We start from the raw sequence: 20786 nt of genomic DNA on the forward strand, positions 1-20786 counted from the left end.
ACATGGCAGGACAGAATTCCAAACAATGATGTGCTCTCCGAAGCCCACATTTCCAGCATGTTCACACTCCTGTCTCAGCGACGTCTACACTAGCTTGGTCATGTCTGCAGAATGATGTCAGGATCTCCCAAGGTTGTGCTCTATGGGGAGCTGGCTTCTGGCACCATGCCCATTAGCAGACCAGCTCTGTGTTATAAAGATGTCTGCAAACATGACATGAAGGCTGACAACATCAATCCCACTATGTAGGAATCCCTTGCAGAAGACAATGGTGCCTGGAGACAGACAGGTCCTGCATCCGCAGCAGTGACTAGAAGAAGAATGACTGCTGGGAGGAGCGCAGAGACAAGAAACGCTGTGGTGCATCTGCAGCAGCACATCCAGATGCCTTCATCTGCCCCAGCTGCAACAAAACATGTCTCTCCTGTATGGGTCTCTAGAACCACAGCAGGCACTGTAACCTTCTAAGAGCTTGACCTCATCCCCAAATGCGCACTCCTCCATTGTCTCCTGAGGCAGATGGGGGCCAGCCAGACATTTGTGTAGTGCTCAGTGCTCTGTAGCTTCGCCGACTGCCCAAACTTCCTGACCTGAAAAGGCCCAATGGAATGAGTTGCCTCATTACGTCTTTCCCTGGGTTTTAATTGGGACATGGCAAAGTGGGACAGCTGGCTACCAACCCCCTGAGTGTAGGGTGCTAATTTTGTTTTTAAGGGAAGTGCTCCCTTTAACTTTTAAGAAATCTGCATTGTTTTCTTTAGAAGGAACAGGTGTTTAGGCACATGACAGACTTCTCACACCCAAGGATGTAATGGCATTTTCAGGAAGTTTGAGAAGGAAGGCTTCACGATGCAGACCACCAGATAGATGATTTGCAAATTAAGTCACAAATTCTCTCGGCTACTTTTAAATTAAGGAGAATGCAACAACAACAAAATTCCACAAAATAGTTCCCCCCCTCCCAAAAAAGATTTTATTTCCTCCTTTGATAATTTTTGAATACAGTTTCTTTTCTCATTAACTACAATAATGAAGAGTTGTCAAGGAGTGGGGGGAATGGAAGACATTTTCACCACAGCCCTAATGTGTTTGTGTGACAGAAAAAATGTGTGCTGATTAGCTGATTAGTTCTTTACTTTGTTCTTGTACAGACTGTCCATGACACTGATCATTTAACTTGTGACTTTGCTTTTGCTGTAAAGTCTAAATTATTTTCTGAGTGTTTTCACATACGTTGCTTAAAAAGCTCTTTGAACCTCTCTTTTGCTTTTTATGTGAATTCATGTACATTGTTGACATAGGCTGGAAAGTGCCATATTTAAAAAGCGTGGCTATTCTGCAACGTAACATAGGAAATTAAAGATGTTGTCTTAAAAAAAAATTGCCTTTGAGTAAAGTCAGATGCAACATAATGAGGCTGGTTTAGAAATAGCCAGACTAATTTGCAGATTGGAGCATAACCCTTCTTCAGATTTTGCACGTCTTCAAATTTTGCAATAGTCTTGACTAAAAGTAAAGGACCAAATGCATTTTAGTATAAAACACATCTGTACGGTGGCATAAAATATGTACCGGTATTTAAATGCATATTTTGCAATAAAATATTTTGGTAATATTTAGATACAAAATTTCATGCTTTTTTAAAATGCAGATTAAAAAAATGGGACAGAAAACACTTCTGAATGAATATGTGGGAAATTGACACAGTACAGAAATAGACTGATCTGTCTAGCCTTCACCTCACCATATTCAATTTAAACATACTGTTTCCTCTTCCATGGCAGTCCGTATTGCAAATGTTGGTTTTTTGTGATTATTTTGAATGGCACAAAAATGGCTGCAAATTGTACTGATTTGCTTGCACCCATGAATAGCTTATTTTCCAGTATCACCCTGTCAAATGGTAAAGAGATTTTTAAAAACAATATATCATATTCTGATGGGTGATAAAATGGTCATCTGCATACACCACTACATGCATGTCATATGGGATTGGGATTTGGTTCCTCAAGCAACCTTTTTATACATAACATAATTTTATAAAAAAAAAAAAGTATCTAAATTGTGTCTCCTGTAAGCTATTGTTTTTAGGAGCAATAAGGGCCCACAATTTGATTGAAAGTGGGGGCAGTGTCTGTGTGTGTGTGTGTGTGTGTGTGTGTGTGTCTGTGTGTACACATTTCATCAAGGTGCCCTCAATTCTCCCACCTCTCCAGTAATTTGATTATGGTTCTTCTGTTACGCTTTCTTTTGGAGTGGTGTGGGAAGTCATTCCCGTAACACGGAAACCATCTTGTGACTGTGACGGCCCCAGAGAACAAAATGCTGATTTGGGGCTGCGGAAATGAGTGTAATCACCTGTTTTTGTAGAGCAGATTTGGAAAAGTATAGGGCTGGTTCACACATTCACATTCAGCACTTGATTTGCATGTGAGAATGAGCCATGGCCTGTGAATCATCACTTGTAGAACTTGCATTTCGTCTCATGTCATCCTGAATGCAATGCATTTCAATGGAATAAATTCATGCGCCATTCATTCCGCTCCCCCTCCACCCTTCTATGGATTAGCTTGAGGAGGGAAATGGTGCAGGAGGAAAGGGTTGGACACACACGTCTGCTTTGAAGTAAACAACAAGAGACGCCCCAAAGCAACGCATGAAGGATCCTGATCATGGGTCTCCCATAGCACGTTTAGTTGGGCCTTCAGCTGCTAGTCACTCAATGTTGAGTAAAGATGTGATATGAAATCAAGCACTATATGAGGGGAAAGCCCACAATTTGTTATGCTGTCTTCCATTCCCCTTCTCTGAAAGAAAGCTAATATTGATCTATATATTACAAGACCATTCCAAGGACATGGGGTTGCTCATGAAGAATGTTATGAAGGGTAAGCTGTGCCTCGGGATGTAACAAGGGACTTGGTAGATCAGATCAAAGGTCCAGCATCCTGTTTTCATCTGTGGCCACCCAAAAACTCTGAGGAAGAGCACATCTAGGATATGGATGGAACAGTACTCCCTGTTGGTACTCGGGTATAATTCCTCTGAACATGGAGGTTCCCTTTAGTTATAATAGCTAATTGCAAATATGTGCAGTCATATCACAAATGTGGCTTTCAATCATAGGATCATAGAGTTGGAAGGGATCCCCAAAGGTCATCTAGTCAGACCCTCTACAATGCCGGAATCTCAGCTGAAGCATTCATGACAGATGGCCATCCAAACTCTGCTTAAAGACTTCCAATGGAGGAGAGTCCCCCAGCACCCGAGGCAGACCGTTCCACTTTTGAGCAGCTCTTATGGTCAGAAAGTTCCTCCTGATGTTTACTCAGAATCTCCTTTCTCGTAATGGAGATTTGCTTGTCATGATGTTACCCCACATTTTCCAGTGGTGCTACTATTGCACCTGGTGCTGCATGCGCTATTTGCACTTCAGTCTGTTTATCTCTTGCATTCTCTGTCTCCTCTTTGTTTCTTTGAATCCCCATAGCTGAGATCAAGGCTGTATCGGCCGTCTGAATCTCTTGTTGTTGCACTTGAGCTGTGCCAGATACTGCTATCATTCAGAAGCTTAGCAAGGGGATTATGTATTGAAATGATTCCTAAGATATCTTTAAAAAGAAGGAATCTGTAAGAATAAAGGATTTGTCCTGACTTGTCACAGATGGATTACTGCATGCAATACTATAGGGTGATAAAGTGATGGCGTGCAGTGGTAATCCCCCTCATTGGCTTATCAGTTTGTGTACTGTTAACATACAGTCATATTTTTCTTATTCATGATCTCTTACTGTACCTCAAAGCATATTTGCTAAAACTGAAAGCTGTTATCTCTAACGACATCTAAAATCAAGGATGCATGTTTCTCTGTTTGTCTGATACTGTTAGGAGGAATCGTATTATCTGTAGTAAATTGGGCTGGCTATACATAGTCATTTCACTTGATATACATTATAATTACCCATGCGCATCAAGTTACCTGTACAGATTCATCATTATAGACTATTCTTCATCTTTAGGGGAAGGGGCATAGCTCAGTGACAGAACACAAGTTTTACTTGTTCAATGCAAATTCAAGTGCAAGCTCTCACGTGAGCATCTCTCAGAGAAAACTAATGTTGGGCTGCTGCCAGTCAGAGTATATACGTATTGATCTACTCAAGTGGTTGTTAGTTAGATTAGAATCTGCTTGAGTAGGTGGTAGTTGAATCAACGCACCTTCACATCTTCATAATAAAGCTCTAGCCTTTTTCCTGATTTTAGTGCTGAACTTGTCTGTAATCAGAAAATAATAATAATAATAATAATAATTTATTTATACCCCGCCCATCTGGATGGGTTTCTGCAGCCACTCAGGGCAGCTTCCAACAAAATATTAAAATACAATAGTCCATCAGATATTAAAAGCTTCCCTAAACAGGGCTGCGTTCAGATGTATCCTAAAAGTCTGGTAGTTGTTTTTTCCTTTGACATCTTGTGGGAGGGTGTTCCACAGGGCGAGTGCCACTACCGAGAAAGCTCTCTGCTTGGTTCCCTGTAACCTCACTTCTCGCAGTGAGGGAACCACCAGAAGGCCGTTGGCGCTGGACCTCAGTGTCTGGGCAGAACGATGGGGGTGGAGACCCTCCTTCAGGTATACTGGACTGAGGCCATTTAGGGCTTTAAAGGTCAGCACCAACACCTTTAATTGTGCTCGGAAATGTACTGGGAGCCAATGCAGATCTCTCAGGACCGGTGTTGTGTGGTCCCAGCAGCCATTCCCAGTCACCAGTCTAGCTGCCGCATTCTAGATTAGTTTCTGGGTCACCTTCAAGAGCACATAAGAGCGCATTGCAGTAGTCCAAGCGGGAGATAACTAGAGCATGCACCACTCTGGCCACATAGTCCGTGGGCAAGTAGGGTCTCAGCCTGCATACCAGATGGAGCTGGTAAACAGCTGCCCTGGACACATAATTGACCTGGATGACACATGAACAGACTTCCATGGTATGAAAGACTCATAGGATCATAGAACTGTAGACTTGGAAAGGACCACACCTCCTGCATTGCAGGAATATTTTGCCCAGTGTGGGGCTCAAACCTACAACCCTGAGCTATCCCAGAAAACTAGCTTAGCATTGTAGGAAGAAAACTAAAGAAATGTGCTGACAGCTGCTGATGTCCTTTTTCTTTACCTCAACATGTACTGCAGATGTTTTGCCTGAGGAGCCGCCTCCCAAAATGCCTCAGATTTTGCTTTAGGTGCAATTAAATGGTAAGTGTATTAAGGGCTAATGAGTGACTTGATTCCATGAATCAGCCCTTCAATTAATACACAACATATTTGTTTACTCAAGATGGCAAACCAGGTCCTGTGCCAAATGCCTCCTTGTTTCATGGAAATACCAGGCATTTGAGAAAATAACAGATTCTTAATGCATAGTTAGTTGTTGAAAGCTTTGCTGATGACACATTAACAGTATTATTAAGACTATTGAAACAAAAGATGTTGGTGTCAGCAAGTGTGGTGTTGTACCCTATAATTGGGGAATAATGAGAAGAGTTGGGTGTGGAGGGAAGGGAAGGAAGCCAAAACAAAACAGATGGCTGGCTCAGGCTTACCTAGGAGAAAGTCCCATCAAACTTAATGAGGTCCCCTTCTGAATGGACATGGAGAAAGTTGCACTATCACAGAATCATGGAGCTAGAGGGGGTCTTGTAAAGCAGAAGAGAGCAATAAGCAGTTGGTGGGCTGAACCATAGAGACAATCCTTCAGCCCACCAACTGCTTACTGCTCTCTTCTGCTAATGCTAAAAACTTGGCAACTGCTTGAGAGATGCATGGGTCATTATCAGTAGATATTTACCATAATTAATGGTAAAGAGCTCGGCAGAGGGTTAATTAGATGTTCACGGATATCATAGTACAAATTGCAAGACGTGAGGCACGTCCCACTGTTTTCACCTGAAGTTCATTACATAGGAGTCCATTGGAATGCTGTACAGTATCTTCCTAGCAGGACTTGGGAACGCAAAGCATTCATTCTGGCAGACGCAAAGGCTTTTTGACATATTAGCACATGCAGGTTGTTAATTTAATCTGCTGGTTGAAAGTTGTTTTCTCCACCCCTTCATCTAAATCATCAAGAATGCTGAAGATTAACCGCACTCCACCAGAAGCCTCTCTCCAGTTTGACAATGAACATGTGAAACCTCTCACTTTTTAACTCCTCAAATGGATTGTGGTGGCTGCTTCATGAGTGTACTTACCTAGAGCAGAGGGGGAGGAGGTATTCTGCCACTTTGCATTACAGCTCTCCACCTGAAGTGATAGTTGGTTACTTATTTGCTTGCCATGTTATGCCAAAGTTGATTTTTGTGTATCAGAGATGTTAAGTGTAATGCAAATGCCTACTACATATTCATACATTTGTTCTTAGGCTAAAGTGCTTTGCTTGTAAAGCCATCTAAGCTGGAGATATGTGAGCACCAAAAAGGCAATTACTTCACTCCATCAGTTTGGACTAAAAAAGAATACCATTAAGCTCTTTGCTTTAAATTTATTGTTCTAACAGGGAACAAGGAGAAGATTCTGTTGGGACACAAGTACAAGTATCCAAATTAGGAAGCTTTTATTCAATTATAATATGACAATGCCAGGCAGCTTTGTTTGCACAATCTGTAATTTACTAAATTTATGCACCTATCACAAGCAGTGTGCATATCTCTCTTCATTGATAATTTATCACATGGCGGGCGGGCAGAGTAAAGAAAGCCAAATCTAACACAGAGAAAATATTTCTTTCCTTCTTAAAGACTCATGCAAACTAAAAAGCCTTACAGATGCATGTTCTCCACTTGGTGGCCAAAATATGAAGTGGTGATTCTTGCATTGTGAACAAGTCATCATAGATCACCACAGGCAGAACCTTCACACTACCCAGAGTCACCTCAAATGCAACACATTTCACTGGAGTCACTTCACTGAGTCAGATGCCCATCACCAAGTGCCGAAAGGCAAAGTGGTGATTAGAAGAGATGTCAGCCAATCCAAAGTTATTTGTTGTCAGAGAGGTTTCAGTAGAACTTTTAATTTGGATCTCAGAAATGCAAGACTAACTGCACAGCAGAGAACCCAAGTCACCTTGAGTATGCCAAACAGGGACCTATGGTCACTTACTGACTAGCACATGTGTTTGCAAACAGCTGGCTGTTGAATTCACTTTGCATATGTAGATTGACTCATATCTAAGGTATAAAGTGGCCTGAGTTCACCAATGACAAATTTAAACTAGATTTAAATTTAGTTATTTATTTTGAAGCCTATAGCTTGTTTCTTTATTAAATCCCTTGACAAAACTGAGGTAGCAAGACAGTATGAGGATTCCTGGATAGTGATAATAAATGAAAACAGAAGTGTGATCTACCTACACATGCCCTTTCATCCCTAGTTGATAGGTCTCCTATTCTGGGAGTTATACATTAGTGCTATCACATTCATGTCTTGCTTGTGGGATTCACATACATATCTGGTTGACCAGTGTGAGAAGGTAGATGTTTGGTCTGATCCAGTAGGTCTCATCTTAAAGGTAAAGGGTAAAGGGACCCCTGGCCGTTAGGTCCAGTCGCGGACGACTCTGGGGTTGCGGCGCTCATCTCGCTTTATTGGCCGAGGGAGCCGGCGTACAGCATCCATGTCATGTGGCCAGCATGGCGAACCAGAGCAGCCCACAGAAACGCAGTTTATCTTCCCGCCAGAGCGTTACCTATTTACCTACTTGCACTTGGATGTGCAACTGCTAGGTTGGCCTGAAGGTCTCATCTTACTTGCCATCTTATGTGGCTGATGGTGGATCAACCACACACGCTGGTCTCTGCCATTACACAATGCCCATTAGCAGCTTGAGATGAATTTGAATGTGAACAACTATTCCTTTTATTGTTGACTCAAATGAATTGCTGGTTTGTCATTTACCACTGTGAAGCAGCTGTTGGTAGGAGGATAAATTATCCAGCAATATAACGTGCTCATTTTGCAGAATTACATATTTACTTTCTGAGATATAGTTAATGAAAACTTATCTGGAAGTTGAATGAATGCAGAAAAGGTTGATAGAATGATTCAAAGACTACATGCGTTAGGTAATCACAAATAATAATTTTAATAGACTTGAATTATAACCTGAAAGTGTGCACGCAGATGGTTTATTCCTGTAATTTTGGGAATATAGACTACAAATGCATTATTTTTTCAGATATTGTGCTGCTGATATACATTTGAATTTATCAATCAATCATGGAAATGGAATAGCCTACATTTGTTGGTCAGTATGCTGAGTCTACGATCTCCTCCCACTCATCTATGCCCCCCAAAGTGTGTGTGATGGGGTGGATATTAAATAAAAATAAAAATATATTATAATAAAAATATTATTAAGAAATAGTAACACATAGGCTAACTTCCCCAGACTTTGTCAATAAAAAGTAATGGTGTATTCAATGGTGACTTTCTTTCTCACTAATTATAAACCATAATATAGCTACTTTCTCTGCTAACAGGAGCAGTTTCTTCTTATTATTTAAAAAAACCCCTACTTTTTCTTTTGTTAGGAGTTTATTGTTACACAAACCAATGAAGACAAAAGATTAAGGAAAGTCATGTCCCTTGTCCACTGCCTTGTCCCTGGCTAAAAAAAATATGAAAATATTTTAAAGTTCTATAGTACCTTCTTCACTCACTCTGGCATGCAATTTCTGTCTAGAAAGGCCAGTGTCTATGTTCTGATGCTGACTCCTGTGGACTGAAATCTAGGTCAGGACCTTCCACCCTTTTCTTCTTGCGTGCTTGGGAGCGGTGATGACTGATTGCTGCAAAGTGAGCTCAAAATCTAGCATCTGAAAAAGATGCTTAAGGTATTTGTCCAGTGCTGGGAGACCTGCTGTTTAAAGTAAACCTTGAAAAAAAATAGCACTTGCCAGATACTCTAGGAGTTGGATTGGTGGGGATGGGAAAGATTTCCTAACTGTTTCTAGCTTATTTAGTTCAAGTAATGTTTTAAAAGATCATTATCCCAAACTGAACGTTTGGCAGGAGCACTAAGGCATACAGGGAGCTATTGATGAGTACAAACCATCCAGTTCATTCCTAAATTGGAGCAACTCTCCAAATGCAATGGGGTTATGTATAAATAAAGCAAATGAAATGGGGATATACATCGCCATTTGAGAATGTCCATATGGTCATAGGAGCTGCATGTGTACCTAGAGCTTCAGCAAGGACAGAGAATCAGGGTAATTCTGTATTCAATTGCAGGACAAAAATGGCGTTCGTTGATTTTGCTGACATTATATTTCTCCAGAAAGCAGTGCAGAATCCTAGGTTTCAGCTGGGGAGGAACTGATTGTGGAATGGACTTGGAGTCTACTGCAAATAAAAATTCTTGGCTTTCCTAGAAACTGTTCCGATCCTTTGCCCGAGGAGAAAACCTCTAAATTGAATTTTCATTGTAGTGAAATTTTAGTAGTTACTCCAGATGAGATTCACATGTTTTGTACCAGCTGTCTTCTAGTCAGCTCTCTGCAACTCAGTTGTCAAATGCAAATGGCAATAGTAGATTGTCATTGCAGTGGCCTGTTTTCAGCTCCCTCACAAAGGGATGTTATACTGATGTTCTCAAGCAATGGAACTCAGCCTAGATGTGTGATAATTCAATTGCACAGGTTTTTAGAGAGGTATGGATGAATCTCAGTTTCTGCATCATTTTGCATTTTTTTAAGCAGAGAAAAACAGAAGACAAATCCCTATGAAAATTTATCCTGTCTCAGTTGAACGGGGCAATTACAGCAGCCCTTTCTACCAGCACAGAGACTTCAGAAGCTGGTGGCAAAGACTGTAGGGCACTACTGCCTGGGTGCACCAGGAAGGTCTATGTTCACTGCTAGTGGGTGGGGGTGGATCAGCAATGATGGGAATGATGAAGTTCATCTCAGGAAAATTCAGGTGCAAGAATGCTAAACATGGTGCTTGTTTAAGGACTTTCTGGGACAGCGCCGGGAAACATGGAGGACTGTGGTGTATGCCATTGGGTAAAAATGTGGTGTAAACATTTTCTTTCCCCTAGAGCAGTGAAGTCTGAGAGGGGACATGATAACACTTTTCAGATACCTGAAGGGCTTTCACAGAGATGAGCCAAAGACTGGTTCTCTGCTCCCCTACAGGGCAGGACTATATTCCATTCTTTTAAGGAAGTAATTTATTGCTTCAAGCTATCTTGAAAAGTGGTTTGGAAAGACTGTAAGTAAATTAACCTCCTTTTTAAAATGGACCCTTTTGCTGCCTCTGGTTTCTTCACCTGCCTCCCCATTTTCTCACTTCCTTCTGTTACTTTGGTTTACCATGAATATCTACTCAGATACCTCACTAGGCAACTTCTGGTCTTGTAGCAACACACACCTCATTTTCCTTCATTTGCAGCAGCACTTTAAGCTTGTTGTTTTAGCATTAATGTATTTAACTCTCCCATCACTATTTGCTTTTCTCTCGTTCTTTTTCCTCATATTTTCCTGAACTATTCTTGTTCTGAAAAAAAGGTAAAGGTACCCCTGCCCGTATGAGCTAGTCTTGACAGACTCTAGGGTTGTGCGCCCATCTCACTTAAGAGGCCGGGGGCCAGCGCTGTCCAGAGACACTTCCGGGTCACATGGCCAGCATGAGAAAGCTGCATCTGGCGAGCCAGCGCAGCACACGGAAACGCCGTTTACCTTCCCGCCAGTGAGCGGTCCCTATTTATCTACTTGCACCCAGGGGTGCTTTCGAACTGCTAGGTTGGCAGGTTGGCAGGTGCTGGGACCGAGCAACGGGAGCGCACCCCGCCGCGGGGATTCGAACTGCCGACCTTTCGATCGGCAAGCCCTAGGCACTGAGGCTTTTACCCACAGCGCCACCCGCGTCCCATCCATTCTTGTTCTTATGCAGTGCTAAAAGCCTATGTGAGCTAATGCAAACTGTAATTCTAGGTCTATTGATATGAAAGGCAAAGGCTCAACACTGACTCCCTGAAAATCATGGCTTGCAAATTGTGATACAGCCTGAGGAATGCATGCACACACATCTTCCTCCCAGCTCTGGGGCAAATTTCCACCCCTTTTTTCCTTGATAGTTTCAATTGTGGTTTATGTGTGCTCTGATATTAACCATGGTTAATGCAAACCATATTCTTTCATAATAGGGCAGCAGACATGGTTTCATCCATTTTAACCTCTCAACCACCCCCATGAGGAAGGTTAGACTCCCTCAACAATCCTGTAACAAGATCCACCAGGAAGAGCAGGGTTAGGATGCTATAGCATCGAAATGCTCGTCCTTTGCTCAGTTGGAGATATGCTAGCATATCTTGCCCATTCCAGCTAAGCCAGCTCAACCCAACCTGCTGACCTAAGCCTGGTGATTTTAAGCCAGTGTTTAAGCCCTGTAAAAATGCCATCATAGGGGCAGAACCAGAGAGGGGAGACTAAGGCTGGATCCTGAGCTTGATCAGCTCAGTCACATGACCTCAAAACTCGACATAAATAAAGGTGGCAGAAATACAGGTGGTGTAACTCAAACTGGATGACGTAGCTCTAACTCTATTTTAGATACTCTTTTTTCCTCTGCCTGGCTTAGAACAGCTTAGCCCGTGGTAGTCCCACTGCTGAACGGAATTTGGAGCCAGTTTATTTAACACAGGCTTAATTTATGCTGGGTTCTTCTGCATAGGATTTCTGCCTAAGAGAGAATGGATTGCTCAAAGTGAGATTTGAACCTGAGTCTGGTCAGTTGCAGTCTATAGCCACCTCTATAGTCACTGCACCATGCTGGCTGTCTAAAACTAATACAGTGGTACCTCGGGTTAGGAACTTAATTCGTTCTGGAGGTCTGTTCTTAACCTGAAAGTGTTCTTAACCTGAAGCACCACTTTAGCTAATGGGGCCTCCTGCTGCTGCTGCGCTGCTGCTGCATGATTTCTGTTCTCATCCTGAAGCAAAGTTCTTAACCCGGGGTAATATTTCTGGGTTAGTGGAGTCTGTAACCTGAAGCATCTGTAACCTGAAGCGTATGTAACCCAAGGTACCACTGTATATAAATACTGCCATAGCCTGGAACAGGCATAGTTGAAGAAAACAGAAATTTGATTTCAATAGACCTCATTTGCAAAATGAAGTGTTTGAGATCACCACCTGGTGATAAAAGCAACTATGAGTGCTGAAACATATAATTTGCTTTTGTTAGTTCTAATATTATTCATTCTCAGACAACAGAGAATATATGTTCTATGACTGAGGGAGAATCCAATAATTTGGATATGTTAGGATGCACTTTCTTTCCACCTAGGTTTGCATAGCACAATCTGTTTAATCACTATATTGAATAAAGCTGTATTATTCTATATGTTATTTTTGTTTTAGAAAAGTAGAGGCTTTTGTTTTTAATATTAAAAATTATCCCTTGCTTCCATTACTACTTCCCCAGAGGTGCAAATATTGAGGGTTTGGTGATCTGCAAATCAATTTATTGGTTAAAAGGCAGATGATTTATCTACTACAAATATTTATTATGTGAGTGGAGTATTTACTTCCAGAAAAGAAAGAGGAGGCAGTCTTCAAACCTTTTGTTTTTTATGAACTGGAGCTTTAAAACTGTACAGGGAGTTGGAATGTTGCACTAAATCCCAAAGTGGTACATTAGTCACCAAAGGTCAACAGATGCAGCCAAAGATCCATGAGAAATTAATTTTTCATGTGGCTTGGCAATTTGTCACATGCAAGCACAGTTCTTTTATACAGCTATGCATTGGGGGGCACAAAGAGAGAGAGGATGTTGGAAGAATGTATTTTAAGTTGTCAAAAACTGTTTCCATCGATGTTAATTGGATTTTTAGACATATAGCAATTATTAGGAAATCCACCTAACCTATCATTGCAGAACTATCATTCTCATTAGCTCTAATTGAGATTGATTCTAATTAATGGGATGTCTACCTTAATGCCAATGGGATTTTAAATCTTAACTAGCTGTTTTGTGGATAGTGGCACATTGGATACCCTCCCCTTACAACTGTTAAAATCAGCTGGGAAAGTCTTGCTGCAAATTCTTCTATTAGGGGATGAGATCAATGACTGGTAGGAGCAAAACCTGGGCAGGTGCTGCTGTCTGAAGAAGTCATTGTATCTTCCTATAAATTTTGGGACAAAATGGCACATGTTTTGAACTCTGCCTTGAGTTTAATTTTCTGCCTGCTCCTGTTTTTGCTTGTTGATTGTGTTTCTTTTCATCTATTTACTGGGGTTGGATTTTGTTTGCTGACATTAGATGCATTGATTTTATTGTTTATTCATCAGGATTTTGTAAGCCATATTGCATATATGGCCTAAGGCGCATATAGCCACACATAGTTAGAGGTTCCTCCTCTCTACAGCACATATATAGGAGGAACCTTTAACTATGTGTGGATATATGCGCCTTAGGCTATATGCGATATATATATATACTGTGTGTATGTATGTATGCATATAGATATAGATATAGATATAGATATAGATATAGATATAGATATAGATATAGATGATATAGATGATATAGATGATATAGATAGATATAGATATAGATATAGATTAGATATAGATTAGATATAGATATAGATATATCCCTATACTTTGAGGGAAGAAAGTGACTTTGCAGATCCTGAACAGATTGCCCATGCTTGTACTAATCTACTGCAACAGTTGCTCAGCAAAAGACAATTGTCTCACCTAATTCTGATGCTCCTCTTCATATTCATTTGATATTCGTTGTGGAATGGGCACTCTGCCATTCTTCCTTTTCTCACTTTCCTGTGGAAGTGTAACAGTGTTAATAAAAGCTATTCTTAACTATCACTTTGCAGTCTTGATTAGTTTCAGTATAATTTCGCTTGGTGCCCTTGGAACAAACAAAAAGGCGAATGCTTTTATGGAAGATAAATGCATGTATGTTTAAAGGAAGACTCCCCTCCCTTCCTTTTCTTTCATGGGTTAAAACTACCTGCAAAGTGCCTGCTTGTTCATTGCATCCTCGTCTCTATCCAGCAGGGACCATCAATCATTTTGAAGCTGGTGATATTTTTTCTGCAAGATGCTCAGGTCTTTTCATATTGAAGGAACCTTGATTTAATCAGAGATTTAAAAAACCACCCTTTTAACTGAACACAGAGGACCCCCTTTTTTGAGTGATATCACATTTCCACTGTAAAATTAAATCAGAAATATTGCAGATGTATGGTAGTGAAAGAGACACGCAGCCAATTGCTTTGTTTTCTTGACAGAAGCAAATCTGAATTGTAGCAATGAGCTGTTTTTGCTGACTGTGTGGCACAGGCTGACTTTGGATCTTGGCAGTTTTTCTGTGAGCAGTAGATTGCTAATTTTATAAACTTAAAGAGAATCAGATCAGACATGGAGTTCCGGAAGACACTAATTCATTAGTTCCCTGCTTGGCAGAGAGCTGTTTCCCATCAGGGGCGAGCCAGGCTGGCTTCCTGTGCAGGTGGAAGATTTCACTGCTAGGCTGTTCCTTACATTTTCTTTAGAGCTGATTACCATTAAAGTTAATTAAATATGTTTATTCTTGCTGCAGAGAGTCATAATAAGAACCTGCTTTTAATATTTATTCACTGCTGCTATTTATTTATTTATTTATTTATTTATTTATTTATTTATTTATTTAATCTCCCGGTTTGTGTGTGGCTATACAGACAAGCACCAAGGCATAAAGTTATCTCTGAAACCCCTACCCCACACCCTGACAATCCAGTCAACAACCGACTTGATCATTTCACATGAGGGGGTTGCTCAAATATTTTCCTGGCAGTCTACCAGCCTGCAGAAACTCTCTTCCTGAGCTCCTATTTGACACCATGTCAGTCATGGGCAGTTTGTTTTTATCAGTTATTGGGGTGTCTTTCAGTACAGTAACTGCCTGAGAAGCATAGTAGACTCTGCCAAACAAGCCTTAAATTGCTAGTCATCCCCCCCCCACAACAAAGCACTCGAACAACTGGATATAATTCCAGGCATTTGTATGCTGCTTAAGAGTGTTCAAGGTGCTTAAAATGCATGTGTGCAGCAGGCAAAGGATCTGCTATCTTGACCAGGCAAGGCTATAAGGCCAGCTGTTTCCTGATATTTATTCTTCATCTGGCCAACTAGTAGGTTTCAGCCCAATGGGATGATGCTGCATAGCCCCATTCTCTTCTGTGAGAAACCTTGGCCAAAACAGTCTGTGGTAGCTTGGTAGGCTAAGTTCCCCAGCTTCAAACCATGAAGCTCCTGTAGATGATTTTCAGGGGGTTCTGGGTCTCATAGTGCTGGTTTTGGTCCTGTGCCAACATCAACTAAGGGTCAAACCAAACATCACATTTAATACATTGCCTGTAGCTATGTATGTGGTTTTTTTCTTACTCAAAAGGAACTGTATGGGGTTGACTCCACAGTGGGGTATAACCTTTCCCTCACCAACTGTGAGGGAAGTAAGTCCCACTGAATTAGGTAGGACTTCCTCCTAATGAAGTTTGTACAGTGGTACATTAGGTTACATACGCTTCAGGTTACAGACGCTTCAGGTTACAGACTCCGCTAACCCAGAAATAGTATCTCGGGTTAAGAACTTTGCTTCAGGATGACAACAGAAATCATGCTCCGGCGGCAGCGGGAGGCCCCATTAGCTAAAGTGGTGCTTCAGGTTAAGAACAGTTTCAGGTTAAGAATGGACCTCCAGAACGAATTAAGTTCTTAACCCGAGGTACCACTGTATAGGATTGCAGCCTCAGTGAGGAATGCCATGTTTCCAGTGGCGTAGCGTGGGTTGTCAGCACCCGGGGCAAGGCAAGTAATTTGCGCCCCCTAACCCATGGATTTGCGCCCCCTAACCCGTGGATTTGTGCCCCCTAACCCCCAGATGTTGCGCCCCGTGCGGCCGGCCCCCCCTGCACCCCCCACGCTACGCCACTGCATGTTTCAGAAGCAAAGAATCCAAAAGTGTGACTGGACTCATTTGAGAACAGTTTTCTTTACTTCCCAAACTTGATGAGGTCTGACAAGGTCACACTTGTCACATACTGTATATCGTTTCAGAGTCTCAGTGGGAGGTAAGATTGCAAAGCATGACTTCTGAAGGAGGGAACACTTTCACTATCAGCTTGCTTGCCTGAGGGCCCAGAGCTAAGGTAGAATGGAGATTGTATTAGGAAGGTCCTCTTAGATTACAAAATTACGAGAAGAACCTGCATTTTCAGGCCCACTCACTGTGGAAAAGAAATATTGAATAACAAACCATTGCTTTCTGATGCCACAAGGATTCTTTGTACTGAGCTAGAATGGACACAAACACCTTTGATTGCCTTTCGTTGATGTTGGATCCACAGCAGGGGCTTGTTATCTTGCAGAGGTACGAAAGCACTTCAGCTGTAAAAATTCAAAGGAGACAAGAAATTTCTCTAATTGGCCTGTAACTGTCTGGGGAAAAGCAAATATATTGCATGTAGCAAATGTCTCTGTTTTAGTAGCTCATATGCTCCACTGTCCCTATGTTCTGGTACCTGTCTTGGGTAAAATCACCATCCCCGTATTATTTCTATTCTGCATTTTTGGAAGATGTTGGGAGAAATGCCTTTTAAATACATTTACTTGTAAATGTACAGTAAGCCTGCAACTTATGTTGGGCTTACGTTCCTGGGTTTGCGGTTAAAGCCAAAATTGTGTATACAGTGGTACCTCGGGTTACATATGCTTCAGGTTACATACGCTTCAGGTTACAGACTCCACTTATCCAGAAATAGTACCTCAGGTTAAGAACTTTGCTTCAGGATGAGAACAGAAAACGCACGACTGCGGCGTGGCAGTAGCAGGAAGCCCCATTAGCTAAAGTGGTGCTTCAGGTTAAGAACAGTTTCAGGTTAAGAACAGACCTCCGGAACGAACTAAGTATTTAACCCAAGGTACCACTGTGGTCAAAACACATTGTGTTCAATGGTGGGTGGAACTGCCAAAGTCATTTTTCACAGAACTTTGCCCCCATTTTAATGTTTTTGCTATGTGTGTGAAACTGAATGCACACAGGTTAAATGTGCCTAATATCCAGGCTTACTCTATATTAGCAAACAAGAGGGTCTTGCAACACAATGTTGCAGTATAAAGTGCTGCCTGTTGGGAATTCCATTCCAGCAACTCCCATTTCATTTCTCTTCCCAGCCATTTTCTGCTTCTGCAGCCGCCAGTCAGCATTCCACAACTACAGAGCATACTCAGTCCTCATTGAGCTGTTTTTCTTCTGCTGCTTTTAGAGACTTCTTTCCTAAAAATGTGTTTATGTGTGTACTTCTGCAAATCTTGGAGTTTTCCCAAGCCTGCTGCTACCTCTCTTATGTGAGTGAATAGTGCTGTTTTGGTTGCATGAGCAATGGCATGTGCAGTTTGAAATACAGAGAATGATATGTCTTTATGAAGAGTCTCACCCGCCCCTAGACCTGCATAGAAGCGCTGATCTCAACTTCCCATAAAGTCACTAACAAAGGCTTTCAGTATAAAAGGCCCAGATCAGCAAAACCATTAAGTCATTGCAGCTGTATGCTGTGTTTGGAAAAGACATTTGTTTGAAGGGTGTGTGTGTGTGTGTGATATTGTTTTAGAATCTTGCCTCTGAGAAGGAATAAGAGGAGATTGATGTCTTGATGGTGGTGACAGTGTCAGAAGCAGGATGGTTTTAATGTTTGCTTCAGGTGAAAGGGAGCAAAATTAAGGAGAAGCAAGCAGCTTCATGAAACTGACAAGGTCTCACCTCAGATGTTGTGCTGTGGCATGCCCAACCCAGTGGCTGTAGTTGTCCTTCTGAGCAACCACACATGGGTATAGCAATTGAACAAGGGTGCATATGTGCCAGTGTGCCCAGGCACCAAATGTGTGATTCACATGTACAGCAGATGTGTGCACCCTATTCAAATTGTACACCCATGTGCGGATGTCCAGTGGCTTCAGAAATAGGGTCATGTGGACTAGGGAGAAAACCATGCTGTTGCTTCCCCATCACATGCAAGAGGAATCAAGATATCATCCAAACATGTTTGGTGTGTCACAAGTTGTGCAGGATTACAGATGCTGGGGGAAATTCTATATTTTGGGAACCTGGAATGGGGACTGGTATGGAATCAGGATGTTGGCCTTGGCTAGTCCAATGTATCCACCCCAAGCTTTAGGGTAGATAGTTCACTTTTGTATTTGTAATATTTCAGCCTATTTCTGTATTATTTATAAAGAAAACTTGCATCTCTCTCTCTCTCTCTCTCTCTCTCTCTCTCTGTGTGTGTGTGTGTGTGTGTGTAAGGACTATATGTGGTTCAAAACCAGAGTAACATCTGGCACACAAAACCGAAATACAAAATATGCTATTTATAACTTGACCATCGTGTTTAGTGAACACCTATTTAAGTAGTCTGATAGGTGATAATTTTCCTCCATTTCCTTTTGGACTGTGTGACTTTCACTTGTGGCACTCCCCCCCCCCCCGCCCCGTGTCTTCCTAAGTGTTTAAAAACCTCTTCTAGACAGCATGTTCTCAGCTTTCGTGGATGGCATAAACATATCCAATGGTACTGCATGAAGTGAAAAAAATTAGCTAGTATGTATGCTTTTTTTCCTGAAGAAGCGCTCTTTCTGTTTTCCTGTTCGTTTCGAGATTAAATATTCATCGTAAACACACTGTTATGTGCAAAAAAACTTCATATTTTAAAAAGTAATCTGGCTCCTTGAGCATCTAATATTAATTATACATTAATAGCCATATATACAGAAATGTAACAAAATTGGAATAATTTCTATCTGCCTGTTACTTTCCAGTCATCAATCACTGAATGGCACCTTTAGTTCATTCAAAGAAACTTTGTACAGAAGAAGAAATGGGAGATTTTTGTATGAGACTGAAAAGAGCAACAACCCTGTCTCTCTTCCTCTCCTGTCCTCCCCTTCCCCATGTGATATCTAATAATACAAAAGGTGATGGATGTGACAGCACTCCACTGTATTTTCCTGTCTTCCATAACTGTAGAATATCCAATGAATTGCAGTGGCATCAGAGCATGTCTTCGTCTTCTTCTTTGGCGATCACTCATAGTTGAGTAAGATTGTCTTCCATGAACACGATCTTAACAGTGAGCCCGCAAGTGACTGTGGAGGCCAATTGTGGATCCACACGTCCTTCCACAGTGGGGACATTGGTTTCCGAGCGGGAGTTGATCATGGTGAGGGTTTGCCAAATGTACCTTCCTCTTAGCTCGTTTCTCCCTTTCATCCTGAGTTCGAGTGTCTTCAAAGCCCACGACACCTTTGGTAAAGGCTGTTCTCCAACTGGAGTGCTTGCAAGCCAGTTGTCGGTGTTTATACTACCTTTTTTTTTTTTTTTGCCTTGAGAAAGTATTTAAACCTCTTTTGCTGGCCACCAGCATTACGCTTTCCATTTTAAAGTTCAGAATAGAACTTTGGAAGATGATAGTCAGGCATCTGAACAACATGACCAGTCCAACATGATCAGAGCATGTGTTCCCTATATCTCATTCTAGCTGCCTGATATGAACATGTGAAGGGACTCCAATGCACAAGCAGGCTAGCCCCAGGCCTGAGACAAGCCCCAGGCCTGAGGCAGTGACTCACACATCAGTCATGCTTTCAACTGACATGTGATCAGCATCAGTTGAAGGAGGTCCTCTGGTCTTATGCTCCTGATTGACCAAGGAGAGAGAGAACCCCATGTGTGCACATTGGCTGTTGATGCAATGTGAGCATTGATAACTAGGAGGCAGGGGTAGCCCACTCATGCTACCCACTCACAAATGTAGCCCACTCACAAATTCATACTTAATAGCTGAAGACAGTTTATGACTAGAAGTTACAGGGGAATGGTAAGCGGGGGGAGGGGGGATATGGGGCTCAGTATCCTCTCTGTCATGCAGGGAGGGTAAATGGGCTTGTTTCAGGCAGAAATGTGGGGAAGGGAATAGGTGACGGCATGAGCTGGTGTCTGAACAGTGTAGGAACACTTTTAAAAATGCTTGTCCTAGCAGGTGGTGTGAGAACCAGCAGAATACATTTGGCTGGCATTGATGGGCCTCCCGCCCCCCCCCCAACAGTATGCAATGTTTGGTTCTGGTCTGACAGATTATTTTATATTATGTAATTTCCCCCATTTCCCGGGGCAATAGGACACCTGTATGTTTTCTAGGACACCTGTATGTGGTGACTTTCCTGATAAGGAGAAAGTACTCAAAGCTCGATTTATTTTCATAATATCTGTGTATTGACAAATATATCGGGAGAGCACATTCCTTGGCTTCCATCCAGGTAGGTAGGGACATGGTTCTCAATGCTCTGTGCTCTGTTGTGGTGTGAAATGGTGACTGATTGTTTTTTAGTTCATGTGTGAGATAGTGAAAATGGCTCTTTAAACTCTTTCCATTACACTTTCTTGATGGTCCGTAGGATCTTGTTCTGTGAAATGAATTTTCCCTTAAATATGTATAAATAGAATGGGACAAAAGTTAATTCATCTACATCCTCTTTGTATGTGATGGATTGTCAACAGGATGAGTGAGCTGTCAATAAGATTTTTTTTTCCTTAGGAAAGGGTGATGTTCTGTACCCTTTTCTGCTGGGCTGTTTGCCTGTAAGCGTCAACCATTAACTAACACACAGTGCTTTTATCTGGGGGAACTCAAAGGTGCCCAGTATCAACACCTTTCCCCCCTAAA

The 20786-nt window shown here is 41.8% G+C and overlaps 1 protein-coding gene across 10 annotated transcripts in view; it reads left to right on the forward strand.

Moving 5' to 3' along the window:
* PCDH9 (protocadherin 9) overlaps positions 1 to 20786 on the forward strand; it is a 779511-nt gene that overhangs the window by 78613 nt on the left and 680112 nt on the right. The gene's annotated exons all lie outside the window — the stretch shown is intronic.

This window comes from Podarcis cretensis, assembly GCF_951804945.1.
Source record: "Podarcis cretensis genome assembly, chromosome: 4".
Classification (NCBI taxonomy): Eukaryota; Metazoa; Chordata; class Lepidosauria; order Squamata; family Lacertidae; genus Podarcis; species Podarcis cretensis.